The sequence below is a fragment of the Cricetulus griseus genome, chromosome 4 (genome assembly GCF_003668045.3).
Source record: "Cricetulus griseus strain 17A/GY chromosome 4, alternate assembly CriGri-PICRH-1.0, whole genome shotgun sequence".
In the NCBI taxonomy this organism is placed as follows: domain Eukaryota; kingdom Metazoa; phylum Chordata; class Mammalia; order Rodentia; family Cricetidae; genus Cricetulus; species Cricetulus griseus.
This window is the reverse complement of record NC_048597.1, coordinates 220,559,863-220,583,526: the sequence shown is the minus strand read 5'-3', so window position 1 is coordinate 220,583,526 and position 23,664 is coordinate 220,559,863.

Here is a 23,664-nt window from a genome sequence, read left to right as displayed (position 1 = left end):
TCTCTTTGTAGTTATGAATGGACACCACTGTTGAAAGACAGCTTAGAAAGAGAAAGCAAGGCAGCAATGAGGCTTCTTTGAGACGTCTGACACCCCCAGACATCTGCACTTGGACACAGAGTAGCTTTTCCAACCTCTCCAGAGAGAAGTGTTGGGTAGAAGTGAACCCTGAAGAGAAACATCCCATCCTGACAACCTAGGGAATTCTAAAGGTGGCTCGTATGACTGGGATGTATATGACTCAGAAGTGTCTGGAAGTTCCTGAAACACACCAGATTCACAAGTTTCATCCATCTTCAAGATTCCATAAGCAGAAGGGATGGCTGAGGAGACTGTCAGAGTGGTTGGCCTCACTGTGTGTTACAGAGTCAGGGTTACAGCTTCCAGGAGTCACTACCTATGTTGGGGACTTATGAGTGATGCCCTTGTCTCTGTGTCAGTCATGCTCCTGTTAATAACCCTTTGCCTGTACCCCTGTAGGTAACTCAGTAGTACCCACTGTTTCGCCAGGTTGGAGTTTGGTGGTCACATCCCTATCAGGGGTTAGTAGATGTTTGTTTCTGCCCCGCAAGAATAGTGTCACACAAATGTGCTGTCTGGATTCTCCCCTGGAACAACATAGCTCTTTTCCAGCTAGGATCTGCTAGCTCGCATCTCTCAGCACGCACATCTGACTTGTGTTTTGTGAAAGTGGGTGTAAGTGAGACATAAAAATCTGAGGAAGGAGAAAGCAGCTCATTTAAATCTCTTTCATGGGTTGGTTTTATTGTGCTTAGACACCTGTGTCTCATTCGCTCTTTATCGTATTTATTGGTTTTCATGTTTACAACACTGTATGCCTAAAAAGCGATTAAGAAGGAGAGACTAGTGTGTAAAGTCATTGTTGATGGAATATCCAGGGGCCTCTTGGAACAGGGCCATCCAAGGTAGGTTGTTAGACCTACAAGCTGCCAACAGCAGGGTGCCGATGACTCCCCTAGGTTGTCAGGTCACTTGTCATCAAAGTCACAGTGCATTTTGTGGGCACAGTTTCTGTCAGGAGGAAACAGGTGCATTAGGATGGCTTTTTACCCATCATGGTGGCCATTTACACACATGACCCATCTAGGCATGATTTCCCTGATACCTCTGCTAGCTTATGGAGCAGGTAAGATCCACTCGAGGATCATAAAGAGGGGGAAGCAGCAGGCAGGAAAGGTAAACACTTCTTTATGGAGGCAGCAGATTGAACTCACTTGCAAACACCTGTGATGACATCCAGTTCTATGTTGCAATATGTCTTCCTGCATTGATAATTTTTTCCTTGGAGACAGGGTTTTTCTGTGCAGCCCAGGTTGGCTTCAGGGTTACTAGGAAGCCTGGGGTAACCTCAAACTCATGAATCTCCTGCCTTGAGTGTTGAGATTATAGAATACATCACAGTGCCTGGGTGTTTTCTTCTTTAAAGGAAAAAAAAAGACTCAATTTTATACATTTGTGTGGAGGAGCAATCTCATAGTTCTGCCTGACCCGTTTTGAATTTGTGTAAAGGAGTGGGGAGCAGGTGAATGTCTGCTGTCCCATATCTTCCCCTGCAGAGTGGAGGGAGAGAGCGCTTGTCTGTCTAGTAGTGGATTCCAACACAGAACTTTTCCCCCGACACATTCAGGAAGTCCAGATTTCACCTCTTCTTCTTCTTGGCAAGCTGTTGGGGTGAGCTGTTCTTCCTGCAAACAGAAGGTTAATTCAGTTCAGTCACAGGGTGTGGCAGATGGCAGTGACCCTGTGTGGCCGTCGATGTTTTGAGTCTCATCTCAAGAATTAGGGAGCTCAGCTGGGCTGTCTGAGTGCCAAACTTGGAAGCATTTCATGGAGTCAAGCAGGACAGGGTGAGAGCCAGCATGAGCCTGTGAATGTGAGGTCAAGAAGGCAGTTGAAAGACACATAGGGCGTGGCTACAAATCAGATTACTAGACACCACATAGGGCGTGGCTACAAATCAGATTACTAAAAGACACAACAAGCTATAATATTTATTCAGCTATGACTACTTGACATCTAAAGGGACAAGGGTGTGAAAGAGAATTCTGCATTGGCTAAAGTGTAATCCTGTCATTAGGTCTTGATTACAGTCATGTGTGTGCATGTGATGGGCCTGTGTGTGTGTGTGTGTGTGTGTGTGTGTATTTGCTAGCTGACTAGTGATTTCAAAAGATGTTCCTGTCTCTCTACTTTTCCAATGCCAGGACTGCAGATGTGAACCACCATGCTCAGCTGTTTTGGGGTACAGGGGGATCATGTTTATATAGCAAACTACCATCTCACTCTCTAAGTTGCAGTCTTTTATTTAAAATACCTTCTCACCCATTCTTTGGAGTCTCCAGAGCTAATCATCTCCAAGCTGCCTCCATGTCTCTGCCTACATAGGAGACAGCACTCACTGTATTTTATGGGAGCTGCTTCAGTTGCTATGCCAGTAGGCAGCATGTTTGAAGAATCAATAAAGATGTCTAGGAGGGGGTGGTTTTTTTCTTTCCCAGCCTTTATGGGCCTGGTAATCTTTGAAGCACTATGGTCATCTTTGGCTGCAGACTATATCCATATGTATGTATCCACTAATATCTGTTTGCACACACACACAAGAACTTATTAACATTCTTGTTTGGGCATATAAATGTGTGCATAGGTACTGGAGTGTGTATTTCTATTTTGATCTTAGTTGCTGTTTCCCATGTTTAAAAACTATCTTGCAGGATACTATGGATATAAGATGTTTAGAGTCCATGAAACCTACCTGTCAAATGTCATTGTGAAAACTACTAGAATATGTGACATCTAGTCATATGAGTTTTTCAGTAGGTACTGATAAATTGAAGAAGAAATCCTAAAAATTATGGGATGCACATTTTTTAACATGCATTTTAAATCAAAAGGAAACACATGATTTTCCATGCAATTTTAAGCAAAAGAGTGGATATCAGCAAAAATAAGTGTTATAAAATGTATTCAAAGAAAAGTTATCTCAGTTAGGGTTTCAGTTGCTGTGAGATACACCATTACCAAAGTTAACCTGGGGAAGAAAGTGTTTATTTCAGCTTACAGTTTACTGTCTATAACAAAGCGAAGTTAGGTCAGGAACTCAAAGCAGAAACCTGGAGCTGATGCAGAGGCCCTGGAGGAGTGCTGGTTACTGGCTTGCTCTTCATGGCTTCTTCAGCTTGCTTTCATATACAACCCAGGACACCTGCCCCCGGGGTGGCACCACCCACAGTGAGCTGGGTCCTCCGACATCAATCATCAATTATCGATCAAAAAAAATGCATAACAGGCTGACCCACTGGCCAGTCTTGTGGGGGCATTTTTCTCAGTTTAGGTTCCCTCTTCCAAAATTACTTTAGTTTATTTCAAGTTGACATAGAAGTAGCCAGCACAACAGTCTATGGTTGGCAATGGTAAGAAAAAGTCCAAATATAGATGGAGCAATTGTAAATTGCAAGTGAATTATTCAGGAATATACAGAGTAAAAAGAGAAAAAAAGAAATGCCAAAGTAAAGGCAATAGTAAGAAGTATTACTTAAAACATAACATATGACATAGATAACGGAATAAAAACCAATCAGTGATAGAATTTGATAGGTTACAGTTAATGGTGATATCCAAGGAAGACTTGGCTGAAAATGTAGACATGCATTAACAATCTGAGAGCAGTAAACACAATGCAGTAGAATTTGGATCTCTCTCTCTATTCCATGGTCTCTCTTTCTTTTCTTTGTGTGTGTGTATTTTAAAGGTTTATTATATTATTTATTTGTGTGTGTGTGTGTGTGTGTGTGTGTGTGTGTGTGTGTGTGTGCATGCTGTGCTCTCAGAGACCAGAAGAGGAGAGCATTAGATTTCCTGGAGTTGGAGTTATACATGATGGTGTGGTACCAGCTGTGGGTGTTGGGAACTAGACTGCCATCCTCCGGAAGGGCAGAAAGTGCTCTTAACTGTTGAGCCAGCTCCCTAGCCCCACCCTCTCTCTCTTTAAAGAATTGAAGCCAATATAAGACAGAATTCTTGTAAAAGTAATCAGAGAGATAGAAGGAATTAACAAAGTAAATTACCAGTAATGACCAAGATTAACTATGTAGTCAGCTCAGTGTGGTTATACACAGATATGGCCATCATCTAAAGCAGCATTCTAAATGAATGCATGCAAATGCAGTCTACATAAGTGAAAAGTAGATTAAAAAATGGGGCATTGCTAAAAATTGATTGTAGGGGAAATAGGAAAAAGAGTGACAGAGCATAAAAGAGAGCACAAAAAGATGTATTTAAACCCAGTCCTTAGATTTCAAGAACGTGCTCTTTCCAAACATTACATAGCACAAAATTCTTGAGTCACTTGAGGTGACTCAAGTGGGCTTGGTGGCACACAGCTGCAATCCCAACACCGAAGAGGCAGAGGCAGGAGAATTGGAAGGTCATGGTTGTCTTCCGCCTCGGACAAACAGAACTCGGTATCTGAATGCAGTAGAGCTGGGCCTGGCCGAACACGTCAGTTTTCCTTGAAATGCCAGCGCTAAAGTCATTTTCACTATTTGTGGAGGTTGTGCACCTTCCTTGCCGAGCTGCAGTTGATTTAACATGTGGCAACGGTGCGCTTTAATCAAGGTAAGGCCCAGACATTCATTAGTGTCCTTGGGGGACTGACTAGGAATAGACACAGCACTCAATAAAATTAAGGAGGACACAGCAGCCTGTAGGTGTGCCCGACTCTGAAGCAGGCATAGGGTGTGAAGGTGGAAAGCCAAATGGGCAGCACACACAGGAGGGCCAAGTCCATATTCAGTTGGTTTTCTGTCAACAGCACTTGGCAATCCTGTTGAAAATCATAAGAAAAAAGTTGAAGGGAATAAAATAGAGGAAAATCAGTGTAAAATAAAATGAAAAAAAAAACTAGAAAAAATGCGTTCAAACAAATATTGGGGGCACATGATTGGAACAATAAGTTTCCAAAGATTGATAACAAGCCAAGAAATGGCTATTCTGTTCTCTTAAAATTTTATCTTTCTTTTTTATGTATGTGTTTTGTCTGCATGTATGTGTGTGAACCGTGTGTCTGCCTGGTGCTTGAGGAGGCCAGTAAAGGGTGAATCCACAGATGGTTTTCGAGCTGTTTTGTGGGTGCTGGGACTGGAACCTGGGTCCTCTGGAAGAGCAGCAATGCTCCTAGTCACTAAGACATTTCTCCAGCCTTAAATAAATGTTCTTGAAGACAATAGGTTGTCAATACTGTGCTACATGACATCTGTCCTCCGTCCCTTTGATGTGAAGGACATGAGTTGTCAGGAAACAGAAGCAATAACATCTCACTGCCTAAGCAACATTGGCTGTCGGTAAAATTGACTAATGAATGAGAAATAAGTCAAAGCAGTAGAGATTCAGGCACAGGCTCTGGGCGGAAGTAAAAACCCCCTCCTCCATTGCTTTCTAATGGCTAAGATCATTCTACCTATCAGTATCCAATGCCAATGTCTATAAATTACCAGGAGTGGCATTTATGCCACCTGGGGAAGTATATGTGAAATTCTGACAAGCATGCAGAGTATTGTGTTTCTCTGTCTATTATACATCCCTGGTACTTACTATTTGTCTTTCTAATTATTATTTGTATCTTTCTACATTAGAAAGGAAGGCTATAGGGAACCAGGAGAGAAGACCCCCATTTTCTCTGTGTATATTTTATTTATTAAGGTATACAAACAAGGATCTTCTCACCTTATGAATTTCTAAGTAAATAGTTATATAAAAATATTTACAACAAAATATATAATGCCACAATAAAATTAATGAACCCTGCCTTCACAGAGTGAGGTGACAGCCATTTGTTGGCAGGGTACCATTAGTCATCTGGGTGGTGCTTACTCTCACACTAGGCAGAGTCTGAAATCTTGGTGACTTAGCACAATGAAAGTTTCTGTCTTGCTCATGCAACAGCTAAATGCAGCTAACCTGTGTGTGTGGAACATATGATGTCAGCTACAGTTGCCAGAGCAAGGGAAGAAAGCAAAATGAGGGGTCACTTTGACTTTTTCTAAGAGATTTTATCATATATTTGCCCACATTCATTCGGCCCAAGTCTAAACTGCAGCCGAAGGTGAGAGGTAGAGAAACTAAGATGGTTTTGTTAGCTTAATGCTGTCTGATTTAGCTAGTACATGAGGGAGAGCCAGGTCTCTGGGATGGCCCAGTTGCACTGTGAATGCCTGAAAATTATCAGAGCAATTTGCTCTATTGCTTTGGCAATAATAGCTGTGTCACCCAGGAATTGTTTGGAGAGTCTTGAACTTGCCTTCCATTTTCATAAAAGCATTGCCTGTCCACAGAGCATCATTGCCACCACCACCATCATCATCATCTTCATCACCACCACCACCATCATCATCACCACCATCAAAATCATCATCATCACCATCACCACCATCATTGTTGCCACAACACACTTGGAATAGATCTGAGTTCTGGGTCAGGGAATCACAAAGTGTTCCAGATCTTTCCTTGCAGGGAGTTGAAATCCGTATGCTGGAAGTGAGTGTGTGGAGGGTTCTGATGGCCACTACTAACAGTATTTGGGTCAAGCAGGAAGAACTGTGGTACTCCACAGATCTATGTTATCCTTACTTCCTTATCTCTCCCTTCTCAGCCCCTGAGGCTGTTCTGTCTGGGGCTCACTTTGACTTCATGCCCAAATTGCTTAAGAACCCATAGCTGCACGAACTCTGTGCACCACACAATCAGTGGTTTGGGATGCTCCAAAGGATGTCAGATGCCTCTAAGCTGCCCGCCTTTCTGCTTCCTTTCTCTTTTGTTTTGACCACAGGAGGCACCAGTCAAATGGTTGCTATTGTGCTCACTTTCTCTCATGCTCATCTTTCATTGAGACTTAGGTTTTGGTGTCTTTCTATATTTTTTATATGTATTTCAGCATTTTAATAGACACTCTTACCTTACTTTAAGGGTTATAAAAAAATCTGTACCTGGAATCAGCTAACCCAGAAACATTTAGGGGAAGGACTAGTGAAGGGCTCTTTGAAGCAGGCAGCTGAGTTGATGCTCGCAGTAAGTCAAACGTTATAGTTAGCCGTCAATTTCCTGGGTGCTCTTGTGAGCGTGCTTTATTAAAGAGTGGCTAGGAAGGTAGGATGTTTATGGGAAGCCAAGGGAAATGTGTCAGTCAGTTTAATAAGGAATCAGAGAGAAATCAAAGCCCTTTTTGAATTCACAAAGAGTTTTGCATTCCTCTATTTCAGAGGGAATTTCAAAATCTCATTTGCATGTTGCCTGTCTATTAGGTGGGGTACTGGGGTACTCTGACCAGACTTTTAATATTTCTATGAGGGCCATATTCATGAATAAAAACTAAAAGATTCCCGCATTTCTCAGGACATAACATGCTAGTGATAGATCAGTATTAGATTGTAGATGATGACCTGGTTTCCATGGTGATAGGTTCATTATCTCATTCTTTTCTAACTTACCCATTTTAATTGCCCTATCCTTTCATCACACCTCCTCCTCATTCAACACTTAGCAGATCTGTTTCTGTGGCTACGTAGGCAGTATAACAGCCTTTACAGAGGGCCGCTGAATGAAGAGAACACACACACACACACACACACACACACACACACACACACACACACACACTTTGAGAGAGTGTGAAAGGAAAAGAATTTTAGCAGAATTTCAGGAGGAAGGGATGCAGTGTGGCAGGAATGTGTTCTCTACATATGTACAGTGCTTCCTGTTACCCTTTAGAGAGAGATGTGGCCTGTCTGATGCAGAGAGATGTCATACTAGGGTGACTTTGCATGCTCTTTGGCCACGTGTGGCAGGTTATTAATCACATGTGGCCAAAATAGTCCACAACAAAGGGTTCTTATGCTTCTGTTTCTCAGGGTGGTGCTTTGCCAAAACTCCTTGTCTCTGCACCCTTTCTAGTTTCTTTTTTAAAGCCTGGGACTTTGTGGGTCCCATTTCTTTGAGGACCTCTTTTTCAGTGGTAGGAAATAGATGTGGTGTCTTGGCGGGGTGGGGTGAGGCCGTGAGGATGAACAGCAGGATGAGGATTAGGCAGGAGGGCATGCTTTTTTCCCCTTTTCACATTGGCACCATTCAGTTTGAGATCCATTTGCAAGAAGAACATGAGGTCACAATTCTTGCTTGGCTTGTCTGATAGGTTGCAGGTGATATTTAAGATAACAAAATATTATGACCAGAAAGTACTGGAAATACTGGTCTCTGGATGAATTTCATATGTACACAAATGGCATGTTCATGATGCCTTTTATATACTCTGTTCCAGAATGAAGTGATCCCCTGTCTTCTGTGAGAAAGTTTGATTGCAAGAATAGTCTGAATCTGCTCCCTGTCACATGCATTGTTCAGTTGCCAGTGGTCTGAGCACTGCATGGGCCCACTGCTTCCCTCAGCATGCTAACCAGCCAACAGTCAATGCGCTGACTCTGTGTTCCTTCTAGCCCAAGGGCGTAAGATTATATTGACTCCATTAGTCACTGTGCTGGGTAGCTTTAGTGGTCAGACTGGCATAATTTAGGATTACCTGAGTCTCGATGAAGAATTGTGTATATTGAGTTGGCCTGTGGGCATGTCCCTAAGGAATTGTTTTAAGAAAGGCAGTTGATGTGGGGAGACTAAACCCACTGTGGGCAGCACTGTTTCTTAGGCGGGGTTCCCCAACTGTGTAAGAGGGGAGAAAGCAAGCTGAACACAAGCAAACAAACAAGGGAATGTGTATGCAACCATTTGCCTCTGCTCCGGACTGCCGATGTGGTGTGACTACTTGTTTGGATTTCCTGCCTTGACTTCCCTACAACTTAGTCACATAACATTCACAGCCAGGAGCAGAGGGACAAAAAGGAACTGGAATAGTCATTATACCCAAGACTGCCTTAGAGTTGTCTAGAATGTGTCTGCAGTAGGAAGGCCATGGGGAGGGGAGAGACCAGAGCTATATCAGAGCTCAGTAATAATCTTCAGAAGTCAGCAACATCTTCTGTAAAGTGCTATATAGTCTGACTCAGTTCCTCAATCCTGCTGCTATGGCAACAGTCACAGGAAGTCTGGAAAGGAATGGATGTGATTGTGCCATAGCACAAAGCTTTGTACACCAGGCAGTGAACTGGATTTGACCTTCATGTCATAGTGTGCTGAATCCAGAACCAAGTACTAACTAATGAGTGAGACATGAGGCTGAGTAAGATGGAAGGGTGATCAGTGGCTTGGACAACAGGAAGCTCAACACCAGTGACATATGGGCATTAAATATGCAGCTCCTGCATGCTCAACTCTCTTCTAAGTTCTCCATGCACCACACACTGTGCCTTGAGAAAAATCAACAACATATGTAATAATTTCTGGAGACACAGAGGCTAAACAATATTCCCACAGTCATGAAGCTAGTGAGTGGCAGGGCTGGATGTTAGGACTCCGGTTATTTTACATCAAATGTCTGGCAAGTGAGAAGTGCTCAGGGGAAGACAGGGGTCAAGTTGCCATCCCTGAACAGACTTCCTGTTGTTTCAAGCAAGCACACTGTATTTGGAAAGCCAGAGCAGGGTGGAGAGGCTGTGTACCTACCACCTCCAGCTCTAGTCTGGGTGGAGCTGAGGACAGGCAGAGAGTGGGGGAGACCTCTAGATCATCAACAGAGTGAAAATAAATATAATGTGAAGGAGAACTGCAAAACAGACACACTTGAACTCACTGTTCCACTTAGAAACAACTAATTAGTAAACCCACAAAACTCGTGTTTCCGACTTCCATGCTTCCATCCCATTGCCACCAAATTAATTGAATTATTTCCATATTTAGTTAGTATTTCCCTTGGTTTCCTTTATAGTTCTAAAAATATGCATTCTAAACAGAATGGTATTTAGTTTTGCCTGTTTTTTACCCCCCCCCCCCATTTTTTGTAGTGGTACTGAAACTACATCATTGACCTTTGTTCCCCAGACTTAAGTGATCATATTGCTTTTTTAAAGTTTTATTTTTATTTTTAATTATGTGTATCTATGTGTGGTTATGTGCACATGTGTGCAGTGCCCATGAAGTCTATAAGAGGTCATCAGATCCCCTGGAGCTGGAGTTACAGGTGTCCTGGGAACTGAACTTTGAAAGAGCAGCGCTTGATCATAACCACTGAGCCATTTCTGTAGCTTCAAGTTCATCATGAATGACACAGGCAGCATCGCGGGCAACACAGAAAAGGGTGGACACTGCTGTGTTCACATAAAACTTTATTTATAAAATGGACAGTGGATTGAGTTTGGTTTTTATGCTATAGCTTGCTGAATCCTGAAATAAAATGTTATGGTGTGAATATATTTGAAATTATTTGTTTTTCTGGATTAAAGGCCATTATATTTGCTTTACATTTCAAACTTCTATGGATTAGCTGTGCCATGCATTTTTCTGTGTTTCATGTTTTGAAGTAGAACAAGAATTTCAGTAGGACACATTCTTACCGGCCTTATCAATAGACTGTGACCACATTTAAGAAGAGGGAATGTCAAGTTGCTTTCCAGTTTACCAATTCCTATGTCGACCTAAGCATGGGAGTGACTCTGTGTTTTCTCTAACACGTCATTTGTTCTAATCTCATGAATGGGGTTTTAATGTACATTCCCTTTGTTACATTTGAAAAGTAGTGTGTACATACATGTATGTGTGGATGCAGGCAGCTTTGCAGGTGTATGCATGTGTGTGTGTGCGCGCGCATGTGTGTGTGTGTGTGTGTGTGTGTGTGTGTGTGTGTGTGTGTGTGTGCGCGCGCGCGAATGTGCACAGGCAAACCCCAGGGATCTGCCTGTCTCCACTTCTCCAGTGTGCCACCTTGCCTAGCCTTTTACATGGGTGTTGGGAATTGAACTTATGTCCTCCTGCTTGCATGGCAAGCATTTTACTAACTGAGCTGTCTTCCCAGCACCCTGCCTTTGAATGTTTTCTCAGGATTTAATATTTCCTTCAGACGTTTCCTATTTACCAAGAACAAACATCTACCAGACGTTAGCATGATTGATGAGGAACATGCCTTAATTACTTCCCTCATGCTGGCAGAGTTGGCAAATGAGCCAGCAATAGAAGCACAGAAAAGTCCCCTCTGGATCTAGGTGGGCAAGTTTGTGCCTCCACATCAATCAAAATGCCATTCACTTCCTTGGTTTTTAGAGGCTGAGTGGTCCAGGCTTATTCATATTCTATTTCATATGGCTTGAACATTTTTTGTCTCCTTCAGTACTCACGTTGAAATGTCATCTCCAATGCACCAGAGTTGGGAAGTGGGGCCAACTGGGAGGTGTTGTGACGGCTCTGGCCTTATGAATGTGAATAATTCTGCTCTACCAAGGGCTTAGGGAGTGGGTTGGTTCTTACATTCTTCTGCTGTGCGAGGACACCATTCATCCTCTCTGAACGATCAAGTGGTTAAGGCACCATCTTGGATGCAGAGACTGGACCCTTATCAAGTGCCAAACTTGTCAGAATCTTGACCTTGTAACTTCTTAATGTCTAGGGCTATGAGAAATAGATTTCCATGATTTATAAGTTATATATTTGATTATACTAGCAAAAAATAGACTGTCATGATTTCTGCTGACAATTAGTAGAAGGAATCTGGAAAAAGTTATTTAATTCTTTAAAATTTTTTTCAATATGTATTTATTTTTATTTTATGTGCATTGGTGTTTTGCCCGCATATGTGTCTATGTGCAGTTGTCAGAGCCCTTGGAACTGGAGTTATAGGCAAGTGTGAGCTACCATGTGGGTGCTGGGAATTGAATCCCAGTCCTCCGGAAAAGCAGTCAGTGCTCTTAACTACTGAGCCATCTCTCCAGCCCTGTTATTTAATTCTTCAACATCAGTTTTTTTCAATTATATGATGAATATAATAATATCTTTGTGTTAGATATTAACTGTTGATTTTAAGTCTCTTCTTATTTTATAAGGGCCAAGAGGCTAAAATGTCCATTTTCCAGGCCTCCTGCGGCTCTAGGAAAGTTCTTATGCAGACTTGGAAAGTGAATAAGTGAAAGGAGCTATTTATTGTTCTCTGGTTGTGATGAATGAGTAGCCATGTAGACATACGATGGATGTGATGTTTGCTGTGGCTACCAGGTGAGCTTCTGGAAGCTTCGATTTCAGGGTAGAATACAAATGATATCATCAGCAGGGGCTTCCTATGAGCCACATATGATGGGGAATGTCCTTCTGTGGATATGTTTGTCTTATTGGTTGATAAATAAAGCACTGTTGGCCAATAGGGGAGCAAGTTAGGCGGGACTAGGAGTCGAGGAGAATTCTGGGAAATGTAGGGAAGAGAAGTCTTGGAATCCAGACAGGAAGTGACATAGCAGGCAGACTCAGAATTTAAGCAAGGACAAGCAAAGTGGTTCTCTCTCTCTTTCTCTTGCCCTTCCTCCTGCTCTCTGCTCTCTATGGAACCATCATGTGATGATGGCAAGAAAAGATGCCTGCAGCTGGCGTCCTATAAGATAAATCTTTATGGTTGATACTTAAGACTGAGCTAGCATATAAGTAATCCTAGTCAATTGTCCAGTAGCATTGTAAACTAATATAAGACTCTGTGTGCTATTCTCGGTGCCCATGTGGCGGAGGGGCTCGGGCGGATGGAGTAAAGACTTATCGTTACACACATACTTCCGGAATTCTGCAAGGTCATCAACAATTTTCAATGTCCTTCACTTCCCTTCACTCTATTTGATAATCTCTGTAGTAAAGATGAGGTGGTTCACACCTGTAATCTCAGCACTTGGGGACCGAGGTAAAACAACTGAGAATTCAAGGCCACCCTGATATGTGTGATGAGAACATTAAAACAAAACAAAACAAAACAAACAAACAACAACAACAACAAAAAAACACAAAACAGCCCATGACACTGGCACTAGAGATTTGGCTCAGTGGTCAAAAGCAAGTATTGCTCTTCCGGTGGGCCCAATTAGGTTCCCAGCATCTATGTTGGGTAGCTCAGAATTGCTCAAACTCCAGCTCCAAGGGATTAAGCACTCTCCTGGCATCTGAGGACACCCACATGCACATGGTCCATGCATATATGCATGTGTAAGTACACACACACACACACACACACACACTCTCTCTCTCTCTCTCTCTCTCTCTCTCTCTCTCTCTCTCTCACTCTCTCTCTCCACATAAACCCATAGCATCAAACAATCCTCTATTTGTTCAGTCTTTTTCTATGGACATAGCTAGAGTGTTATACATTCTTCAGGTGGACCTCTGAATGTGAGCTGGACCATGGGGCTCATGCTTAGTAATGACTGTGGTGAATTAGACAGTGAAGGATGATTGAATTAAAGAAGGGGGCAATGTCTGAGAGCTCCAAGCTGTTCACAAGGTTCCCTTGCTTGTTGGATATCCAGTTAGAGCAAGTGAGGTGGCTGCTTTTCTGAGAGAAGAACTACAGGAAACCTAGGAATTAGGTCTTCAGAAATGTGAAAGGTACTGCCCTGAATAGATCATCTGTATCACACCCCACCCAGAAAACCCCCAGGGATCATGAGTGGAAGAGCAGGTAGACATCGTATGGGGTATGTGCAGTCAAAGCTACTTTCTGGAAACAACATGGCCAGTGAGCTCATGAACTCACTGCAGCTGGGATTATCTGCACAGGGGTATGTCAATCAACATTTCATTATGGATGACTTTCATCCACTCCTCTCTGAGGTCCATTGCCAGGCAATGGCTGCTGTGGACAGGTCTGTCCTTCCCTTGAGTGGTGTAGCACTGATATGTTTCCCATGCTCTAATAAACAATGTCTCAGCTGTGCTCCTGCAAGCAGCTCTAAACTCCGTGAGTCACGCAGAAAAGGAAGCCATGGAAACAGTTGTCCTGGGAATTGGTAGAGGACATGAGATTCTGGGACTCGTCAATCCGGGCTACGAGATGTAGAATATTCTTCACCCCATTTTCCCTTCCCAATCTCCTTTACTCTTGTCTCCCATGGAGGAAGGAAGGTTATCCAAAGTATCCTTTTCTGTCACTATAGTCACTTATATCCAATTAAAGACAATTAGAAACCTGTATTTAGGTTGCTCGTGTCCACTGGACTCTGCATGTATATAAATGAGTATGTTATGGATGTCAAACATTATGGATATGTGTGCTTGAATATCTTATGTATGTCACATATGGTTCCTCAGTAGAATAATACCTACTGCAAGTGAGGAGAGCCTTGTCTTTCTGCTCCCTTCCTCCCGACTCTCCTTTCTCTCTTCCTTCTTTCCTCCCTTACTCCTCCCCTTTCTCTCTCTCTCTCTCTCTCTCTCTCTTCCCCTTTCTCTCTCTCTCTCTCTCTCTCTCTCTCTCTCTCTCTCTCTCTGTAGGTATGCATGACTTTGGCATGCATGAAGGCCAGAGGAGGATATTGAGTGTCCTGCTCTACCATTCATTGTCTTACTCCTTTGAGACAAGGTTTCTCATTGAACCTGGCCCCAGACTGGCAGCCCTCACAATAGTAATTATCCTGTCTCTCTGCATCCCCAGTGGCAGAATGGCACACAGACAGCCATGTCTGGATTTTTACATGGGTGCTGGGACAAAAACTGAGATCCTTATGCTTGTGCAGCAAGTACCCTTAGCCACTGAACCACCCACCCAGACCCATCATTCTTTTAAAGCTGTACTGCTTTACCTGGTGACCTGTGACCAGTTCATTTTAGTCCAGTGCACGTTGATGCCATTCCACTTAGCAATGCTTCTATGCTTTATCTCTGCAGTTGGGTGTGTAGCTCAGAGCTCTGAGTAAACCTGGTTTCTAGAGAAACCTGTTAGAGCAATGTTGTTTTTAGAGTGGTCACCTCTCCTGTAGCTCCATCTTTTCATACTACCATTTTAAGACAGGAAGCAAGGGTTAGCCCTTCCTCACTTTTATCAAGGACAGTATTTGGCAGCTGTATTGAAGTAAGTAGAATACATTTGGCCTCCCCTTGCAAACCCCTTTGTGGTTTCTCTTATTTGTAAAATGGGAATGATGCTATCTATTTCAGAAAATCACTGTCAATATGTATTGTCATAATGGGTCTGAGAAGACATCCAGTCTCTTATGTTAGGTGTCTTTTAGAAAGAGACCGAGAGGTCTGGTGATTCCAAGAGCCCAGTGGGTGTGTTGAGTATGGGGCTAAAGAATTTGTAGCTTTGCATCACTAGGGCTAATGAATGATGACCTGATGTTGGGCTTCAGCATCCTATCTGTGGTGGTCTGAATGAGAATGGCCACTATGGGCTCATATATTGGAATGTTTGATCCTTAGTTGGTGTAATTGTTTAGGAAGACATAGGAGTGGCCTTGTTGGAAAAGTGTATTGCTGAGGGCAGGCTGAGAGTTTTCACAGGCCCCATATCATTCCCAATTAGCTCTCTCTGCCTCCTACTTGCTGTAACACAAAAATAAAAGACCCAGAGACAGATATTGGGGTTCAAGCTGAAGATCAGAAAAGCAAAGCATCTGGTCACTAGGCTCTCATCTCTAGCTCAGGCTGAAAGGGCTGATCCAGGCATGAGCTCTTCACCAAGTCTCAAACTGCTGCCTCTCCTCAGTGTGGCTGGATAATGAATGCCTCTCTGAGACCTTGCTTCTGTCTTATGTACTTCCCTAAATTGGGATTAAAGGTGTGAGCTATAATTCTCTTTTAGAGTGATTCATTCTTGTGTAGATCTGGGTGGCCTTGGATGAAGAAAGATCCATCTATCTCTTAATCCTGAGTCCTAGGTTTAAAAGGTGTGCACCACTGCCTCCTAGCTTCTGGCAGCTGGGATTAAAGGCCTGTGCCTGGCTTCTATGGCTTGTGGCTGGTTTGGCTTTCAGAATCCTCAGGCAAGCTTTAATAAATCAGAAATACTATGTCACCACAACTTGCAAATAAGACAGAAACCCTGAGCTGCTAGTCTAACATCATGCTTGCATACCCACTGCCATGCTTCTCACCATGATGGTCATGGACACACCCCATGAAGCTCTAAGTCCCCCAATAATGTCCTTCTTCTATAAGTTGCCCTGGTCATGGTGCCTTCACAGCAATAGAAAAATATCTATGGCAGAAATTGGTACCAGGGAGTGGGTTATTGCTGTGACAGGCCTACCATGTTGATGTTATTTTTTGAGGAATGTAGAAGACTTTGGGACTTTAACTAGTAAATTATTGAATGCTATAAGTAGAGTTTAATGGGCATTCTAGTAGGAGCTTGGAAGACAATAACGCTGAGAGTAATGTGGACTGTGGAGACCCAGCTCAGCTGGTTTGAGAGGGGGCTATTATTATCTCTGGCTAGAGATCTTTCTTGTGATATTTTGTCAAAGAGTGTGGCTGCATTCTGCCCTTGTCCTAAAAGCTTGCCTCAGGCAAAGCTGGAAAGTTTTGAGCTAATTTTGTTGGTAGAAGAGATTTCAATATGACCTAATATTGACTCTGTCACTGGGTTATTAGTAATCAATCTTATGTAGATCTACAATGAAGAAGATTGAGTAGGCAAAAAAAAATACAGAATGTACAGTTTGAAGAGTAAAAGAGTATCAGGAAATTTAATGTTGGAGTCAAGAGTTGTGCTGAAGAGGTAAGAAGAGGCATGATACGAAACCCCTCAGGCCAGTGCCCCACCCAGCTATGCTTCCAAAGAAAAGTTTATGCAAATGTAGTTCCAGAAGAAGGCCATGTTGCATCCCAATTAGGCAGCTGGATTCAACAGCATCCACCACATGAAATGATGGATACAGGACTAAAAGTATTGTCTGTAATTAAGAAAAGCAGCTGAGGTCAGGTATGTGTCAAGAGAATTTCTGCATGGAGGCCCAGAGATGCTGGAGATGCCAGGAGCGTGGGATACCAACCAAGGAGAGCTGCACACAGGATGTGGAACCATCCCACATAGCTTGCTGTTGCTCTTTTCTGGTGACTTTTCATATATCTCCTTTCCTATGGACTGATTTTAGACCTGCCAAGGAGAAACTATAATCATGCAACGGTCATGCCTTATTATAACTCAAATGTGGGCTTAACCCATTGCATCATCATTGTCCATTGTTTATCCATGTCAAAACTGATAAGTCATGGTCGTGTTTCTCTGTATCTCCCAGATTTCCATACAGTTATGTTAGGGCATGATAGCCGAGTTCTTGCCCAGCTGCTCTGGGCAGAACTGCCTCTTGAAATGATCACACACAGTCCTCCAGGGAAGGGCCTGGGTCTCAGACTGTAACTAAAGATCAGAGAAAGGGAATAGGTTTTATACTGGACTCTCATCTTAAATGACAAACATGCATTCACTATATCACTGGAATGGTGGGTCTGTTGAAGCAGCTGGTATTGGCTACTCTGATTAAATCCGAGTCTTGTCCTTTGAGTTCTTTGTGGATAAAAACATGTACTAACTATAAAAATTCTCAGTTTGAGAGTCTATTTATTGTTATTTTATGTATATGGGTGTTTTATCTGCATGCATGTCTGTGTACTGGGTGCATGTGGTACCTGTGGAGGCCAGAGAGACCACTGGCCTCCTGGTAGTTACTGTAGTTATGGTTGTGAACCACTGTGTGGGTGCTGTACCACTGAACCCTTTCTCTAGCCCTTATATGAGCAGTCTCAACATATGATGAAGTTAAAGTACTGACCATGGGTTAGGAGCATGTACTGCTCTTCCAGAGGACCGAAGTTGAGTTCCCAGAGCACATGTTGGGCAGCTCACAAATGCTTGTAACTCCAGCTCCAGGGGAGTCTGAGGCCTTGGCCTCCGCAGGTACTGCATACACATGTATTTACATGCATTGAACCATGTGCATGTGCTTGTGTGTGCACACATAACTAAAAATGATGAAATAAGTAGCCAAGATTTGGGTAGCTAAGGAGAGTTGAGAGCATTTCAAGTAAGGCTGATTTTTGTACAGATAGAAGTCTGGGCTCAGCCACACATTATCACCTGGCTGGTAACAGACTAAAGCGACCTTCACCTGCTGTCACTCTCTCAGCTCAGGTGGGTCCCACCCTCAGAAAAAGAGTTTACTGCCAACTTAAGTCTTATTTTCCCCTCTCTTCTTAGAGCAGTGGTTCTCAACGTTCTTAAGGCTGTGACCCTTTAGTACAGTTCCTCATGCAGTGACCCCCAACTATAAAATTATTTTCATTGCTACTTCATAACTGTAATTTTGTTACTGTTATGAATCAGAATATAACATCTGTGTTTTCTGATGGTCTGAGGTGACTCCTGTGAAGGGCCGTTTGGTCCCCCCAAATGGTCATGACCCATAGTTGAGATCCACTGTCTTAGAGGTTTTCTGCTGGGGGTACAATGGATTGGGTTAATATGAAGGTCTTCCTACTTCCTCTTACTCCATGTTTGGAATCCAATGAGGAGGGAACTAGAAGAAGGTCCGTGTTCCTTCTGGGAGACATGGATTGACTGCCAGCCTGAGGGCAGGGTTAGAGAACAGTATCAGTGACTGAATTTTTTATTCTTATATAAAACATACAAATTCAGTCATAGAGGAGGGAGAGGCACTGTACATGGGTTTTTCACTAATTCCAAATATCATAACGGACCCATTGCATTTTGCGTATGATTCTTGAGATCAGACTGTCTATTATGATGAACTAATAGAGCATGGTTTGGGGACAAACACCAAAGTCAAGGCAACTGTATGTCAAGATTTTGTAAATATGGTTAATTTCATCTTCTAAAACAATCTGAGGGAGCCATGGGCTCACTTATTTGATGAGTACAGTTTCCCAGAGTCTTTATAAAATGCATTTAAACCCCATAGTTTTGCAAGCCACACGTCTAACTCCCCTCTGTCCTCAAGCTTCTGGTTTACACTGCTCTCTTTCCTCAGTTTCCCCCTGAGTCTCACTTAACTGGACAGCATTTTGGGATGCCCTGACTCCTCAGTGCCTGGGGAGGGGCGGGCAACAGTCCCCTCCCTTCTTTGAATGTCACTTCCTGCTTCATGGAAGTTTGTTCCAAGGCAGAAAGGAGAAAAACTGGCCACCAAGAAGGTGACTTTCCTTTGTCTTTTCTCATTCTTGTCTCAACACACTGTGTTGGCTGATTTTTGGGTCAAAAGATGGAAAGTGGAGACCATACATATGTTCTCCCAGTGAGACTGAGTTATCTCAAGTTAACCCCTGGCTCCAAGTCATGAACAGATTAAGCAAGGGACACTAGATTTTCCTCACCTCCACAAAGAATCTTTAATTCTTATTCTTGGAAAGGCAAGCCTAACTATGGAATTCTATGTAAGAGGCATGGTTGAGGCCTCACTGAAAAGCTCTGTTGGATCCTGTAGCTGGAAGAGGACCCTCCTGCAGGAAAAGGGTATGGTGGGAGCTATTTACTGGGGCAGGCTTATTATAGTTTTACCCTAGAAGGCCAGCTTTCTATCCACCTTAAAGATATCCCTATAATCAAAATTCCTACTTGATGTGGTAATGAGATGAAAATAGCACTGGGGGACAGGGAGACTTGCTTTTCAATCCCAACCCTTATCCCTTATGAGTTGTGTCTTGTGTAAGTCACCCTAGGTATCTAAGTCTGGGAGGCATCTTAAGAGTGCTATCATAAATCTGAGGGACACTCATGCTTAGGGCAGGGCCAAGTTGGAATGATTCTCTTGACACTGGTGTTTTCCTCCCCCTCTGCTCCTCCCTACCTCCTCTCCATTTCCTCCTCTGCTCCTCCCCACCTCTTCTCCACCTCCTCCTCTGCTCCTCCTGTCTCCATTACACCCACTAACTCTTTAGTCTTTATTCCTAAGAGAAAAGATTTCTTCTATCACACAGATAAGTTCTCATGACTTTCTGTTTGCCCTTCAGAATCTATGGCTACTTAAGGAAAACAAAAGAAACGAGAAACAAAACCATAGCTGTAATTCTAGAAAAAAAGTATAATTCTAGACATGAATCCAGTCAATCTTCATCTAAATATGACTTCCCCCATTTAGCTGAGACTTGCGCTTTGTCCTACTTTCCTTAGGGGAAGAGTATAATGATCTTGTCCCAACATTTGCCTGGAATGTGGGTAGATAGTAGACAGTGATGGTGGTTGAGAGTGGATAGACAGTGATGGTGATGAGAGTGGATAGACAGTGATGGTGGTTGAGAGTGGATAGACAGTGATGGTGATGAGAGTGGATAGAGAGTGATGGTGATGAGAGTGGATAGAGAGTGATGGTTGAGAGTGATAGTGATGGTGAGAGTGGATAGACAGTGATGGTGGTTGAGAGTGGATAGACAGTGATGGTGATGAGAGTGGATAGACAGTGATGGTGATGAGAGTGGATAGAGAGTGATGGTGATGAGAGTGGATAGACGGTGATGGTGATGAGAGTGGATAGAGAGTGATGGTGGTTGATTGTTGGTGGGTAGTGATGGCGGTTGCAGAAATTCCTGTGCCACTAGTAACTGGCCTGGTCCTCTCTGTGTTCTTGCTTCCTGGATTCAACAGAGCTTCTAGCTCATTCTCTGTGTCTAAAGGAAACACTTGTTTATGAGCTATGTGTGAATTCTTTTTGCTTGAGTCTCTGCTTTCTAATGTATTTGACCTCCAAAAGATGGTCCCTGTTTGTCTGTCACTCAGCTGTATTTCCTATCTGGTAGGATTCTTTTCCCATTCTTGATAAGTGACCATTGACTAATTCGATATTCTGCAGCGGGGAAATCACTGTCTTTAGTTGTAGACCCTCTGCTGAGTCCACCGAGTGCCAATGGACAGCTTCCAATCTACAGTCACACAGATGCCCCTGTTAATCTCAGTGGGTCACAAACGATAGACAGGAACATGAGAGAGAGATTTGTAGGCAGTGGAGAGGTTAGACAAGGATGGTAGGCATGCAGGGATGAGAATGTACAGTGTGCATGGCATATATATGCTAAATTGTTAAAAAATAACTTACATTATCTAATGATACCCTGTCCACCAGTGCAAATAAAATCCAGGAAAATGATGGGATTTGACTTTTGGTGATTCTCATACTATATAAAAAAGGGCTTCTCCTCTGCAGTTAATGCTACTTAAAGAATCAGTTCACTCCATACTTAAGTGTTCATTACTTAACTAGTAAGTTGATTAACAGTTAATCAAAGAGGAGATCATTCCAGCTGCTTAATCACATTAGCAATTTGCAACTGGATCTAGATTTCAGAAAGAGGAAGCTACAGATCTGTAGTTCAAGAGAGATTTCTCTTGCTCCTTTTAGGGTAGAGGGACCATGGGATAAGGAAGGTAGGAGGTCTCTGGGACCTGAGAGCTGTCCTCATTGGCAGGACTGAGGACACCAGGAGCTCAGTCTAGAGTCTCAGGAAACTAATTTTGGCCAATGATCTGAGTGATCTCTGAAGGGAATTCTCCAGAGCATCTGGAAAGACATTGTCCTGGCTGTTTTTGTGCCAATTCGACACAAGCTAGAGTTATCTGGAAGAAGGGAGATTCATTTGAGAAAATGTCTCCATAAGATCAGGCTGCAGGCAAGCCTGTAGGGCATTTTCTTAAGTAGCAATCCATTGGGGAGGGTCCAGCCCTTTGTGGGTGGGGCCATCCATGGGCTAGTGACCCTGGGTTTTATTAGAAAGCAGACTGAGCAAGCCATGGGTAGAAAGACAGGAAGCAGCACCCCTCCATGGCCTCTGCATCAGCTCCTGTCTCCAGGTTCCTGCCCTGTTTGAGTTCCTGTCCTGACTTCCTTTGCTGATAAACAGTGCTGTGGAAGTGTAAGCCAAATAAACCCTTTTCTCCCGAACTTGTCTGTGGTCATGGTGTTTATCACAGCAATAGTAACCCTAATAGGATAGAAACTGGTCCAAGCATAGTTGGATATTGTTGTGACAGACATGACCATGATTTTTGGAGGATTGTGGAAGGACTTTGGAACTTTGGACTGGAAAAGTCTGAGTGTTGTGGGCTCAGTGGGCTGTTCTGTAGGAGCTCAGAAGATAAGGATGTTGAGAGCAGTGCAGAGGATGAAAGCCTGCCTTGCGAAATTTCAGAGGGAAGTTTAAAGACTAGCTGGGCAGTTTGCAATTTTAAGTTAAGATTCTGTCATTATGGTCCGCTGGGCCTGTAGAAGCATCCATGATTAAAAACAGACCTACACCGTTGAAAAGCTTTGCCTTTCTGGGACAATTGAAGCTGGTTAGCTGCAGCTAAGAAATTGGCGGTGATTAAGAAGAGACCACGTCATTGAGGTGAAATCTTCTGGAAGTGTTTCCTCAGAGTCAACACGCAGACACTGTGTTCTGGAGGCGGCCAAGGTTGTTCCTCAAACTGGCAGCCAGACTTGATAGTGTAAGAGTCACCCAGGTGGTACTGGTTTTGAAGGCATGAAGGAAGGGGTCGTGGAGAGCAGCCGAGGCTTAGCAGTGTGAGAGGTCAGGGGATGACATCAGGGAAGGCACAGCCTCAGTTGCAGTTGAAGGTTCAGGGTTAAAAGGTTCACACGGAGAATTCAAGGCTCGGCACCATGAAGAGAGCCCAGGAGAGATGAGTGGTGAAAGTGCAGCCCATTTGTAGCAAGAGCTCCAAGCATTTTAGAGATGATAGTATCATGGGACGACCATCACCAGCAGCGTCAGTGGGGGGCAGGAGCCTGCCTAATCTTAGACAAGCTGTGTGAGCTGCAGAGGACACAGCTGGAGAAATGATTCAAGCACCCTGGAGAAATCCAGAAGATCTCTAGTGAATCCCGGATATTGGGCACTGAGTTATTTATACTGTTGGAGTTTGGTTTTGCTTGGTTCCGATTGTGACTGTGCCCTGGTTCTTCCCTCTTGAAATAAGAAAGTAATTAAATTATTTTTGATTTTACAGAAGCAGTTGAGAGACTTTAACTTGAGGGAGGGAGGGAGGGAGGGAGGGAGGGAGAGAGAGAGCGAGGGGAGAGAGAGAGAGAGAGAGAGAGAGAGAGAGAGAGAGAGAGAGAGAGAGAGAGATATGATTTTGGGGTTTTACTGAGAATTTGGACTTTAAAAGGGATTGGATGATTTTAAAGAGACAGCTTATAAATTGTTTGAATTTGCAAGCCATGAGTGCAAGCCAGTAAGCAGCACTTCTCTGTGGCCTCTGCATTAGCCAGCTCCTGCGTCCAGGTTCCTGTCCTGCTTGGGTTCCTGCCCCGACTTCCTTCAGCAATGAACAGTGATGCGCAAGTGTAAACTGAATACCCCTTCCCTCCCCAGCATGATTTTGATCGAGGTGTTTTATCACAGAAGAAGAGACCGTCATCAGGACAGATAGACAGCTTTGCTGACCTATTGACTCTCACTCACTCTTTCAGAATCCCGGGAGAGAACCCAGGTAGGCCACCCCTGGACTTTTGACCCTCATCACTTCGAGATGATAAGTGAGTGATTTTCTTTTAAGTCACAACAATTTGCTATGCTTTCTAGAAAAAGAATGCAACAGAGCTTATACATTCTTATTTATTTGTTTTATCTGTGTACTACACACCTTGTTTCTATGGAAAACACACTACCTTAGTGCTGACAATTTATCTGGATATGTACTCATTGATCGGTACCTTGAATTTAATTACCACCAGACAAATTTGTGGGTCATACGCTTACTTATCATGTCTACATGTATTTGCAATGCTGAGGATG